The 13,278-nt window shown below is 40.9% G+C and overlaps 1 non-coding gene across 1 annotated transcript; it reads left to right on the top strand.

Annotated features, from left to right (window-relative positions):
* The first annotated feature begins 345 nt into the window (after positions 1 to 345).
* LOC140265592 (U5 spliceosomal RNA) lies at positions 346 to 459 on the top strand. Its single transcript, XR_011906302.1, has one exon. It is a non-coding gene; the product is annotated as a U5 spliceosomal RNA (small nuclear RNA).
* The last annotated feature ends 12,819 nt before the right edge of the window (positions 460 to 13,278 follow it).

Here is a 13,278-nt window from a genome sequence, read left to right as displayed (position 1 = left end):
TCTTTTAGTCTGCTGAGAAAAGAGAGTGAATGCGAAGTAGACTTTAACACGGCTCTGGGAGCGAGCCAAGTACGGGGTAACCGGGAGATTTGCTTGAAAGAAACGCAACAGCGAATGAGCGGTCAGAACAAAGCCTCAATACGGTGTTCCCGTGGTGTTTGTGGCCGCCTTGTCTTTTGCACAGAGTAAAAGACAAGGCAGCCATCGAATAGGGCCCGATTGTTCCTATTTGGTCAGCCGAGGAGCAAGGGGGGGGAGCAAGCGTCTCAACCAAGCAAAGCTCACCATGGGGAAGGTGGCTATGCCAACTAGCCTGATGCCCTGCTCCCGCAGTGACGGATAATCGTACTCTAGTTTCTCTTCATAACGTACAAGTCTTTCGCCTTTTACTAAAGACTTCCGTGGAGAGCAGCACTAATGAGTTGTTTCTATTTTTGGCAGGCTTTACCTTTGCAGGTGAAGCCCTTTCTGTCTGTGCAAAAGAAATCGTGTTACTGTGCAGAGTGACTTCTCTGAGTAGAATCGCCTTACTTGTTGCGACTGTGCCGATGTTCGAAGCTGGAGTGCAAAGTTGTTGCTTGAAATGTGCTCGCTGGAGCGTGTGGGAGTGCAAAGTTATACCATTTAAAAGGGCTGAAGAGTGCTCAGTGCAGCGGGTGGGCGGAGATGCAAAGTGACACTCTGGCCACCTCGAAAACCGAGATTACATCCACTACCAGGGGCAGCCCAAGCTCTGCCGCAAGTGCGGTGAGCATGGGCACCTGGTTGAGGCTTGTACCAAGGTGATATGTGGGAAGTGCAGAGAAATTGGGCACACTTTTGGAGAGTGTCCAAATGGCAGGAAATGTAATCTCTGTGGAGAATTAAATCACCTCTTAAGAGATTGCCCTAAATCTTTTGCCAACAAATTAAAGACGGTAAAGCCACAGTCAAGCCAACAAAGAGAAGGACCAGAGGTGGCAGTTGGTGATCAAAGTGAAGAGGTTGACCCAATAAATTCAAACCTCCTGCCAAAAGCTTGGATTGGAAGTGAGGAGCAAAAAGGGGAGGGGCCTGTAGAGGCCTCACCACTCAGTGCTGAAGTCTGTGAGAATTCTCAGGCAGAGGGTGGAGCTACGCTAAATGAGGAGGAAGAGCAGACAGGTGAGTCTAGTGAAGATACTCACCTCCCCGAAGGTCAACAGCCGAAGAGGACGACATCTGAGTTGTCCTCTGATTCCCCAGTGGTATCAGAGAAGAGGGGAAGGGTTAGGTCCCTTTCAGACAGTTCTTCAGTGGAAGAACCTAGAGTCTTCCCCTCCGACTCACCAAATGAGGTCTCCTTTTTAACTTTAGCTCTGCAATCAACCCCCAGGGACTCAAAGTTAAATGCAACATTGCGTAAGAGGCCAACACCGAGAGTCCGAAAAGGAAATATAGATCACCCTACTCACTTTTCACCTAAAGAAATGAAGAAAGAGCTAGTTTCCCAAGAAATAACCTGAGTGTGTAATTTGTTTTGATAACTTAGAAAAACGAAAACGACATACCTACTTTCCTTTATCCTTTTAATAGTTCTCACCTTCTCAACACTAAACGTGAGAAGTGTGAAATCAAAGACAAAAGCCCAGAGTATTTTATCCTTCTTAGACTCCATAAAATCAGATGTGTTTTTAATACAAGAATGTGGACTACCTTTTTTAAAAAACCATAGACAATGGGAGGAAATGGCCCCATTTATCGATATGGAGTGGCTCAAATCAAAATAAAAATGATGGTGTGGCCATTCTAATTAAAAATCTGCATTTTCTGTTGAAAGGTAGCACAGTGGTGAGAGACGGACGGGCACTTTTAGCACACTTGAATTTTATGGGGCAAGACTTTAACCTCTTAAATATTTATGGTTTCAATGGAAAAAATGACAGGTATGACCTTTTAGAAGATATACAGCTTTACATGCTAGGGCAAGTACCTTTAGTTGTAGGAGGGGATTTTAACTGTATCTTGAGCAGGAAAGATAGAAAAAGAGCAGGGGGAGATTTTAAAGTGGATAAGACTTCGATTTTACTTCAGGCCATATGCAGGGATTTTAAGCTTACTGACTGTTTTAAAACCATGCATCCCAGAGAGGAGGGCTTCACCTGGTTTAGTCATGATGGCACCAGAGCCTCTCGCATTGATTATTTCTTTACTAGAGATTGCCCACCCACTGATGTTAGATTAACCCCTGTTTTCTTTTCAGACCACCTTATGCTCTCCTGCACCCTTTCACCCCCTTCTGGTGTGACGGTAGGAAGTGGTCTGTGGAAACTCAACTGTTCCCTGTTGGAGGATGAAATCATAGTCAGTCAGTACAGGTAACGTTATAAAGAGTGGCAGACCCTTCAAGACCTTTACGAAACACATGCACAATGGTGGGAATTGGTGAAGGAAACCACCCAGACTTTTTTTAAACAGCAAGGTAAACGTAAAACAAGGAAAGAGAATAGATGTATGATGGAACTACAGAAACGCTTACAGCGCTACTTTAAACTAAATCAGTGTGGCACAGACTTTAATGAAGAAATCAAAGATGTTATAAAGGAAATGTCAGTTTTAGCAGAAATAAAGAGTAAAGGAATTTTTGTAAGAAGCAGGGAGCAGGAAATTGAGGAAGGTGAAAAATGCACACGGTACTTTTTTAAGAAAGTTATAAATAAAAAGGAGTGTATTCAAAATCTAAAAAGAGAAGATGGGTTTTTAACAAAATCCACACCAGAGATGATTGAAACTGTACATACCTTTTATAGTAACATGTACAAAGAGAAACCAGTGCACTTGGAAACATCGGCAGAAATTTTAAAATTCGTTGACAAAACCGTAAAAGAAAATGCACACATGACACAGGATTTTACTGCTTTAGAGTTAAAAAAATGCCTAACAGGTTTTAAGAGAAGTCAAGCTCCGGGTTTAGACCTAGCATGTAAAGCTGTATATCTTCTAAAAGGTCATACCTGTCATTTTGTCCATTGAAACCATAAATATTTAAGAGGTTAAAGTCTTGCCCCATAATATTCAATTGTGCTAAAAGTGCCCGTCCGTCTCTCACCACTGTGCTACCTTTCACCAGAACATGCAGATTTTTAATTCGAATGGCCACACCATCATTTTTATTTTGATTTGAAGCAGACTTTAACACGGCTCTGGGAGCGAGCCGAGTGCGGGCTAACCGGGAGAATTGCTTGAAAGAAACGCGACACCGAATGAGCGGTCAGAACAATGCCTCAATACGGTGTTCCCGTGGTGTTTTTGTTGCTGCCTTGTCTTTTGCACAGAGTAAAAGACAAGGCAGCCATCGAATAGGGCCCGATTGTTCCTACTTGGTCCATGTGCACAAGCAGATGCACTCTCAGTTGTAAAAGCACGGGTAAAATAAATCATTTCTAGATTTGAAATTCATGAAAAGATCTACAGTGATAATTTCACACACTTTGTAAACAATGTCATCTAACTGATGGCAATGTAAGGCAGATGTCAAATTCACCGAAATAGGATCTAATGGTATTCGGCCAATCGAGCTGTAGCAGCTTCGGTAAAAGAGTATAAGTTGAAGAGTTTGTGAATAAAGGTGTGCGCACACATAGTGAGCTGTAGGAAAATAGGCAGGGAGCAATGCCGACTGGGGTATATGTTCTTGTATGTTGTCTGACTGTTTGATTTGAATGTGTTGTGTAAGTGTCCTGTTGAATGTTATATGTTTGGGCTTTGACATGCTTCACTGTGGTTGTTAACTGTGTGGTGTGTCCTGAAATGTTATATGTTTGGGCTGTGTGACATGCTTAATGCTTGTCAGTAGCTACCCTTTTATTCATATATAGCAACTGACAACATAAGAAGTCCGGACATACTTTGATAGTAGTTGTAGAAGTATCCTTATTGATAATAGATAAACTAATTCATAGTGATAGAACAGTAGATGAACAGGTGCCTGCACAAGTCTCACAAAAATAAAATGGGTGCATGATTGCTGACGGCAGAGCAATACTGTCAAACTTATGAGTTCTTGTGGCAAACTTGATTCAGTGTCTTGACGTGTATACGCTTTTTTCGCTGACTTGATTGTCACAAGAAACAAAGTGTGTTTGATAAGATCTGACCGTTTTATTACGGGAGGATCAGTATGTATGGATTCTGATGTGACTGATAAACCCATTCGTATCTTAAGCATAATCTAATACGTGAGACAACGCCCTGGCACACAATCAAAAAAAAAGAGAGAGCGGTTTTGTGTCCCCACAGTCCATAATGTAGAAAAGAGAGAAAAAAGCCTTTCTGATTTGGTGTGTGTGCTCACAGTGCAGAGTGTAGAGAAAAGAGAGAAAAGAAAGCCGTTGTCACGGGTGTTGTGACTTACACACACACATTTCTGAATTGAGAAAAGAAATTATTTTAGAGGAAGCAGTAGAGTTTAGATCCCACATTTGTTGATAGGCATTCATTTATTTTTTCTTTTAATCAGTTTTAAAGTGAATACAAACTGAGAAATGATAAAGGTGAAGAGTTTAGAAGCTTGGTTCAAGAGCAAAACTTGGTTTATGATCAGCCGAGTCTCTAAACAGAACAGCAAAGGGCTTCATCGAACATTTAAAAAAGATTCAGATTGTTAGAATATCCAGAATTTATAGGAATGGTGGTGATTACTCTTATTTTCTAAAATGGAAATAACTGCACCATGTCTGTTTTATGAATTTAAGGGGCTAAAAAGTTTTGTTCTCGTTTTTCTATGATTAACCGAATGTATGTGAGAGTCCAAACAGACGTGCCATACTAGTTAAGACCTGCCTGTGGATAACAGGTTCTTTAAAGTCTCACACACACAAACTCACACGCACGTTCGCACACATACACCCATACACACACACATTCTTGAGCTTGCTGCAAGATTAAACCTTTGCATTAACTGACTCCAGCAACTCTGAGTCTCATTGAGAGAATTTTCTCAACAATTGGGTCCTCAAATCAGATCTCGATGTTTTTTCCGCCGTCCAGGGTTGGAGCTGAAACCGTGCACGGGGGAGTCCAGTACGCCTAATGAAAGACCCCCTGCTGAATTGCGGTAATTAGGGGCCAGTGTCCACTGAAAGGGGGAAAAAGTGACGAGATCGTACTTTTGAATCAATGGCCAGAAGCCATTGGCAGTGCAGGCATCAACAATTATGGTGTTATTTCACCCATTAACACTTAAGGTACCTCATGCAGTGGCTGTGATATGGTTACTTAAGAAAACCAGACATCTCTCCTACATAACTGTTCTTCTTTCACAGCCACACCTTGTTGTCGAGAGATGTGCCACACTTAATCCATCTACACTGCTACCTACCCCACAGATGGAAAGCCTCATGATTGCATGTCAGAAATAACCATCAGTGTTTTACCCAGGCCAGACTTAATTATATACGTTATGAAAATGCAGAAATAACTATATTTATTCGACAGGTCAAGCAAAAAACCCTGATGGCACAAATGCTACGGGATTTGCAGTAGTAACAGAAACTGAAGTTTTCTTAAAACAACCACTACCAAAAAATTACTCTGTTCAAGCAGTCGAATTGGTAGCTTTAACTGAAGCTTGTAAATTAAATAACAAAAAGGTTGTTAACGTTTACACTGACAGTCAGTATGCCTTCTCAACTGTACATGTGTTAACACAGCATTGGAAAAACAGGTATGTTGACATCCACAGCTAAATGTATAAACTACAAATATTTTAGCATTATTAGATGTTATTCAATTGTCATCTACAATAGACTCGTATGAATGACCGGAAGGAAAACCATACTGTCAAAGAATTTGTTTAAATATGCTGCAGTATTGAGTCATGGACCATGTCATGTCTCAACAGGAGGGATGGAAGCAATAATGAACAAGGTTTTTACAGCATATGGTTTTACTAATTATTGAAAATAATTTTTTAGAATAAATAAATTAATAAAGTTTTGTCTAGCAGGTCAAATATGTGCAAAATACAATCCACAGGGCAATCTAAGACCAAAACGAAGATAATTCCCTAAGCCAGTGTATCTTTTTCAACATATTTGTTTGGATTTCATTATTTCATTATTGTGTAGATTTCATTGAACTAAATTAATGTTAAGGGAAACGATTCTGCTCAGTGACCACAGAGGTTTTTACCAAATGGACTGAAATATTTCCATGTGCACAAGCAGATGCACTCTCAGTAGCAAAAGCACGGGTAAAATAAATAATTTCTAGATTTGAAATTCCTGAAAAGATCTTCAGTGATAATTTGACACACTTTGTAAACAATGTCATCTCACTGATGGCAAAGAACTTAAAATAGACCTTAGAAACCACTGTGCATATCATCCACAATCAGCAGGTTTCGTGGAGAGACACAATGGAATAATTAAGTCAAGACTGAAAAAAATCATGGAAGAAATGGGAAATATTGGGTTTACTGTTTACCATCCTAAAAATGCATCCTCCAACTAGCACAAGATGAACTCCATTTGAGAAAAGGTATGGAAGACCATTTGCACTCCCACAGTCAAAACACAGTCATCAACTGACATGATGAAGAAAAAAAGAAAAAGAGAAGAAACCTTAGCAGAATGTTTGTTAGTATGTATATGAATGTTATGTATATAAACTGTGTTGAGTTGTGTTGAGTTGTAGAGAGAGAAACAAAAAGGGACAACGCTTCATGGTGGAAGGTGATGTATAGATAACTGTGTATATGATGAAGGAGAGACCATTTGAGCAGCACAGCCATTTCGCAGCACAGGGACAGCAGTCCAAGTTAAAGGATCTCCCACGTGGTATCACCTGTCACACTGTGTCAAGGCATCAAAAGAAGAAAAAATCACCAAACTCAAGGACAAAGACACGAAGACTCCGATGAATGAAGAGAGAGGACTGACAAACCAGAAATACAAAAGAATGCTCGATATCAAGATCCAGAAGAAGAGGCTAACAATGCCACGAACACTTACGATGCTGGGAATGATGCTTGCAATGAACAGAGAAGAAGATTCAGTGTCATCAATCTGCAACACGTGCCTCTAATGAGGGGGTGAATATAGAATCCTCAACGATTACAACGTCTCTTGGAACTGTGACAACAACAAGGTTTAAACCATTTTGATATATATTGTAACCTATTGGCTAAGGAATAGTGCTGAAAATGAGGTAAATCTAATCCACCACTGTCCTTGGTCTTCTGTAGGGTTTTTAAACTAATACGTGGTGGTTTGTTTTTCCACAGGAATTTGGAGATGCATGAATCTAGTGACTTAAACCAAGTAGCAGATGGTTTTATGGGGATCATTGAGAACAAATAGTTAACTTTTGGTAGTATCATCATTTTAATGGTTGTAACTCTCCCCATAAGTGATATAGGTAAGGACTTCCAACGAGAGAGATCGTCCTCTACTCACACATAATTTAGCTTTGTTAGCTCTGAGAGCCTGGAGGAAATGTTTATGCCTAAATATCTAATATTTCCTGACTGTAAAGTGATCGCAGGTATATTCTGGACCCTACAGTTAATGGGCAGAACTGTGGTCTTAGACCAGTTGATAGAGTAGTCAGAAAGTGCTGAGAATTTATTTATGAGTGTGATTGTGTGAGTGAGAGATGTCTGTGAGTTCTGAAGGAAAAGTAATACATCATCAGCATAAAGACTTATTTTATGCTCAATATTTTGGGATTGGATGCCTTTAATATTTCTATCTTGTCTGATAGAAGCTGCTAAAGGTTTGATTAAAATAGCAAAAAGTGAGGGAGAAAGTGGGCAACCCTGTCTTGTACCTCTTTGCAGACTGAAGCTTGGAGAAGTTTGATCATTTGTCCTGACACTTGCATTTGGGGAGCTATATAATATCCTTATCCAGTTGATGAAGTGTGACCCAAACCTGAATTTGTTTAATGCTGCGAATAAAAATTTCCAGTTCACTCCATCAAATGCTTTTTCTGCATCTAGAGAGTCGATTGTGGTTTCCAAGTTGTTGATGGTAGAATAGTCTATGAGATTAATGATCCGGTTTGTGAACGAACTGTTGTGCCTACTGCTCTTCAGCCTGTCAAATGAAATGTAGAATTTGAAACGTGACAAATGAACGAAGGTTGAGTCGTAAACGAATCAATACTGTTTCCTGTGCGAGGACCCGTCAGCCGAGGAGTTGAGTCATGAACGAATCAATACTGTTTCCTGTGCGAGGACCCGGCACCCGAGGAGTTGAGTCGTGAACGAATCAATACTGTTTCCTGTCCTGCTGACTGAGCTTATGAAGCTGCCACCTGCCATGTGGTGAGGAAGGGTACTGCATGAAAATGAACGAATCACTCACTGAGACAACTCGTTACTCCCGAGTCATATACAAAATTTGTTCATATCGAACAAATCGCTCACGAACGACACATCACTATCTATTTGACGAGTTATGCATGAATTCGGATTTTGCAATAAAATTAATTCCTTCTCTCAAACCAAGTTCAAACTGCTTTGTCCTTCATATTTATCTACTTCTAATCTAGTATCAACAATAGACAACACTGTATTTTGTAGTATGAAAAAGAACCAGACCTAATTTCCAGCAATAAGCTTCTCTCGAGGAGATATGAAGTAATAAAGATTTTGCTATAAAATGAAATCCTTCTATCAAACTGACTTAAAACGGTTTGTCCTTATTTCTTCACTTCTGATGAAGTTTCAACAATAAACAACAAACTTTGTATTATGAGTAAGAACCAGATTCATTCTTCAGGAATCCGAAAATAAGCTCTATTTTACAAGTTATGCACGAATTCGGATTCTCCTATATAACGAATTCCTTAACTCAAACCAAGTTAAGACTGCTCTGTCCTTCATATTTATTCATGTCTAATCAAGTTTCAATGATAAACAACGTTGTACTTTGTAGAATGAGAAAGAACTTCTTCAGCAATAAGCATCTCTCGACATATGACGAAATACAGATTTTGCTATAAAATTAATTCCTTCTATCAGCCTGACTTAAAACTGTTTGTCCTCCTTATCTATCCACTTCAAATCAAGTTTCAACAATTAAAAAAATTTTGTAGTTTGAGAAAGAACAACTTAATCTTCGGCAATCAGTATAAAAAGAGGGTAAGAAAAGGTGCAAATGCCAACCATACATCACTAAAAGGTGGAGCGGAAGTATTCGGCTGCCAGTAGGTGTGAATGTTCGACCATAATTTGTAAAAAGCGGGTAAGAAAAGGTTCGAATGCCCGACTATATATTAACAAAAGCGGGAGGAGAGGTCTTCGGATGAGAGTGGGTGAGAATTTCCAACCATAATCTATAAAATGCGGTGAAAAAAAAAAGTGTGAATACCCCATAGAACACTAAAAGGTGGAGCGGAAGTGTTCGGCTGCAAGAAGGTGTGAATGTCCGACTATATTTGGTGAAAAGCAGGTGAAGCAAGGTCTGAATGCCCAACCTTACATCATCAAAAGCGATATCAGAGGTGTTTGGCTGCAAGAAGGCCATAGTTTGCCAAAAGCGGGTAAGGTGCGAATGACCGACTAAATATCAACAAAAGTGGGGGCGGAGGTCTTCGGATGCAAGTGGGTGTGAATATCCCACCATACAAGTATGGTGGAGAGGAAGCTGTGAATGGCCAACCATAGTAAAAAGCGGGTGAGAAAAGGTGCGAATGTCAAAATACATGTTCAAAACAGGGAACGGAGGTGTCTGACCATAGTTTGTAAGAAGCGGGTAAGAAAAGGTTAAAATACCCGACTGTACACAATCAATAGCGGGAGCGGAGTTGTTCGGCTACTATAAGGTGTGAAAGTCCGACCATGGTTTGTAAAAAGCGGGTAAGAAAAGGTGCGAATGCCCGACAATGTATGATCAAAAGAGGGAGCGGAGGTTTTCGGCTGAAAGAAGGTCTGAATGTCCAACAATAATTTGTAAAAACAGGGGAAGAAAAGGCTCGAAAGCCAGACTATACACCATCAAAAGCGGGAGCAGAGGGGTTCAGCTGCAAGAAGGTCTGAATGTCTGTCAATAATTGCTTTAAAACATGAAAGAAAATGTTCGAATATCAAACCGCACATGATCATAAGCGGGAGAGTAGGTGTTCAGCTGCAAGAAGGTCTGAATTTCCAACCATAATTACTGAAAAATGATTAAGAAAAGGTGCGAATGCCCAACCATACATCATCAAAAGCAGGAGTGGATGTGTTCGGCTACAAGAAGGTTTGAATGTCCGACCATAGTTTGTAAAAGGCGGGTAAGAAAAGGTTCGAATGACTGAACATACACCCTCAAAAGAGGGAGCGGAGGTGTTCTGCTGTAAGGTGTGAATGTCCGACCATAGTTGCTAAAAAGCGGGTAAGAAAAGGTTAAAATACCCGACTGTGCACAATCAAAAGAGGGAGCGGAGTTGTTCAGCTACAAGAAGGTGTGAAAGTCCGACCATGTTTTGTAAAAAGCGGGTAAGAAAAGGTTGGTATGCCCGAATATACACCATCAAAAGCGGAAGCGGAGGTGTTCGACTTCAAGAAGACGTGAACGTCCGACCAAAGTTTGTAAAAAGCAGTTAAGAAAAGATTCGAATATCTAACCGCACATGATCATAAGTGGGAGAGGAGGTGGTCAGCTGCAAGAAGGTGTGAATGTCCACCCATAATTCCTGAAAAATGGGTAAAAAAAAGGTGCGAATGCCCAACCATACATCATCAAAAGCAGGAGTGGATGTGTTCGGCTACAAGAAGGTGTGAACGTCCAACCAAAGTTTGTAAAAAGCAGTTAAGAAAAGGTTAGAATATCCAACCAAAAATAATCAAAAGCGGGAGCAGAGCTGTTCAACTGCAAGTAGGTGTGAATGTCAGATCATAATTTGCAAAAAGCTGATCAGAAAGGGTAAGAATGCCGGTCCATACATCATCAAAAGCGGGAGAGGTGGTGTTCGGCTGCAAGTAGGTGTGAATGTCCAGCCATAATTACTCACAAATGGGTAAGAAAAGGTAGTATTGCCAGACCATACATGATCAAAACAGGGAGCGGAGGTGGTTCAGCTGCAAGAAGGTGTGAATGTCCGACTAAAGTTTGTAAAAAGCGGGTAAGACAAGGTGCGAATGCCCGACAATGTATGATCAAAAGAGGGAGCGGAGGTGTTCGGCTGCAAGAAGGTCTGAATGTCCAACCATAATTTGTAAAAACCGGGAAGAAAAGGCTCGAAAGCCAGACTATACACCATCAAAAGCTGATCAGAAAGGGTAAGAATGCCGGTCCATACATCATCAAAAGCGGGAGAGGTGGTGTTCGGCTGCAAGTAGGTGTGAATGTCCAGCCATAATTACTCACAAATGGGTAAGAAAAGGTAGTATTGCCAGACCATACATGATAAAAACAGGGAGCGGAGGTGGTTCAGCTGCAAGAAGGTGTGAATGTCCGACTAAAGTTTGTAAAAAGCGGGTAAGACAAGGTGCGAATGCCCGACAATGTATGATCAAAAGAGGGAGCGGAGGGGTTCAGCTGCAAGAAGGTCTGAATGTTCGTCAATAATTGCTTTAAAACATGAAAGAAAATGTTCGAATATCAAACCGCACATGATCATAAGCGGGAGAATAGGTGTTCAGCTGCAAGAAGGTGTGAATGTCCACCCATAATTCCTGAAAAATGGGTAAAAAAAGGTGCGAATGCCCAACCATACATTATCAAAAGCAGGTGTGAATGTCAGATCATAATTTGCAAAAAGCTGATGAGAAAGGGTGAGAATGCCCGACTATACACCATCAAAAGAGGGAGCAGAGGTGTTCGGCTCTGAGTAGGTGTGAATGTCCGACCATAATTTCTGAAAAATGTGTTAGAAAAGGTAAGAATGCCGGTCCATACATCATCAAAAGCGGGAGAGGTGGTGTTCGGCTGCAAGTAGGTGTGAATGTTCGACTAAAGTTTGTAAAAAGCGGGTAAGACAAGGTGCGAATGCTTGACAATATATGATCAAAAGCAGGAGCGGAAGTGTTCACATGCAAGAAGGTCTAAATGTCCATAAATAATTGCTAGAAAACATGAAAGAAAATTTTCGAAAATTAAACCGCACATGATCATAAGTGGGAGAGGAGTTGGTCAGCTGCAAGAAGGTGTGAATGTCCACCCATAATTCCTGAAAAATGGGTAAAAAAAAGGTGCGAATGCCCAACCATACATCATCAAAAGCAGGAGTGGATGTGTTCGGCTACAAGAAGGTGTGAACGTCTAAACAAAGTTTGTAAAAAGCAGTTAAGAAAAGGTTAGAATATCCAACCAAAAATAATCAAAAGCGGGAGCAGAGCTGTTCGACTGCAAGTAGGGTTGAATGTCAGATCATAATTTGCAAAAAGCTGATGAGAAAGGGTGAGAATGCCTGACTATACACCATAAAATGCGGGAGCGGAGTTGTTCGGCTGTAAGTAGGTGTGAATCTCCAACCATAACTGCTGAAAAATGTGTTAGAAAAGGTAAGAATGCCGGTCCATACATCATCAAAAGCGAGAGAGGTGGTATTCGGCTGCAAGTAGGTGTGAATGTCCAGCCATAATTACTCACAAACGGGTAAGAAAAGGTAATATTGCCAGACCATACATGATCAAAACAGGGAGCGGAGGTGGTTCAGCTGCAAGAAGGTGTGAATGTCCGACTAAAGTTCAAATATATTAACAAAAGCGGGAGGAGAGGTCTTCGAATAAGAGTGGTTGAGAATTTCCAACCATAATCTATAAAATGCGGTAAAAAAAAGGTGTGATAGAACACTAAAAGGTGGAGCGGAAGTGTTCGGCTGCAAGAAGGTGTGAATGTCCGACTACATTTGGTGAAAAGCAGGTGAAGCAAGGTCTGAATGCCCAACCTTACATCATCAAAAGCGAGATCAGAGGTGTTTGGCTGCAAGAAGGCCATAGTTTGCCAAAAGCGGGTAAGGTGCGAATGACCTGACTAAATATCAACAAAAGTGGGGGCGGAGGTCTTCGGATGCAAGTGGGTGTGAATATCCCACCATACAAGTATGGTGGAGAGGAAGCTGTGAATGGCCAACCATAGTAAAAAGCGGGTGAGAAAAGGTGCGAATGTCAAACCATACATGATCAAAACAGGGAGAGGAGGTGTTTGGCTGCGACAAGGTGTGAATGTCCACCCATAATTAATAAAAAGCGGGCAACAAGTAGGTTCGAATGCCCAACAATACATCATCAAAAGCAGGAGTGGATGTGTTCGGCTACAAGAAGGTTTGAATATCCGACCATAGTTTGTAAAAAGCGGGTAAGAAAAGGTTTGAATGCCCGAACATACA

The sequence above is a fragment of the Leuresthes tenuis genome, unplaced genomic scaffold, assembly GCF_036924035.1.
Source record: "Leuresthes tenuis unplaced genomic scaffold, fLeuTen1.0.hap1 SCAF_12, whole genome shotgun sequence".
NCBI classification, from domain to species: Eukaryota; Metazoa; Chordata; class Actinopteri; order Atheriniformes; family Atherinopsidae; genus Leuresthes; species Leuresthes tenuis.
Note: the sequence above shows the minus strand (reverse complement) of the source record. Positions and strands in the feature narration are given on the sequence as shown.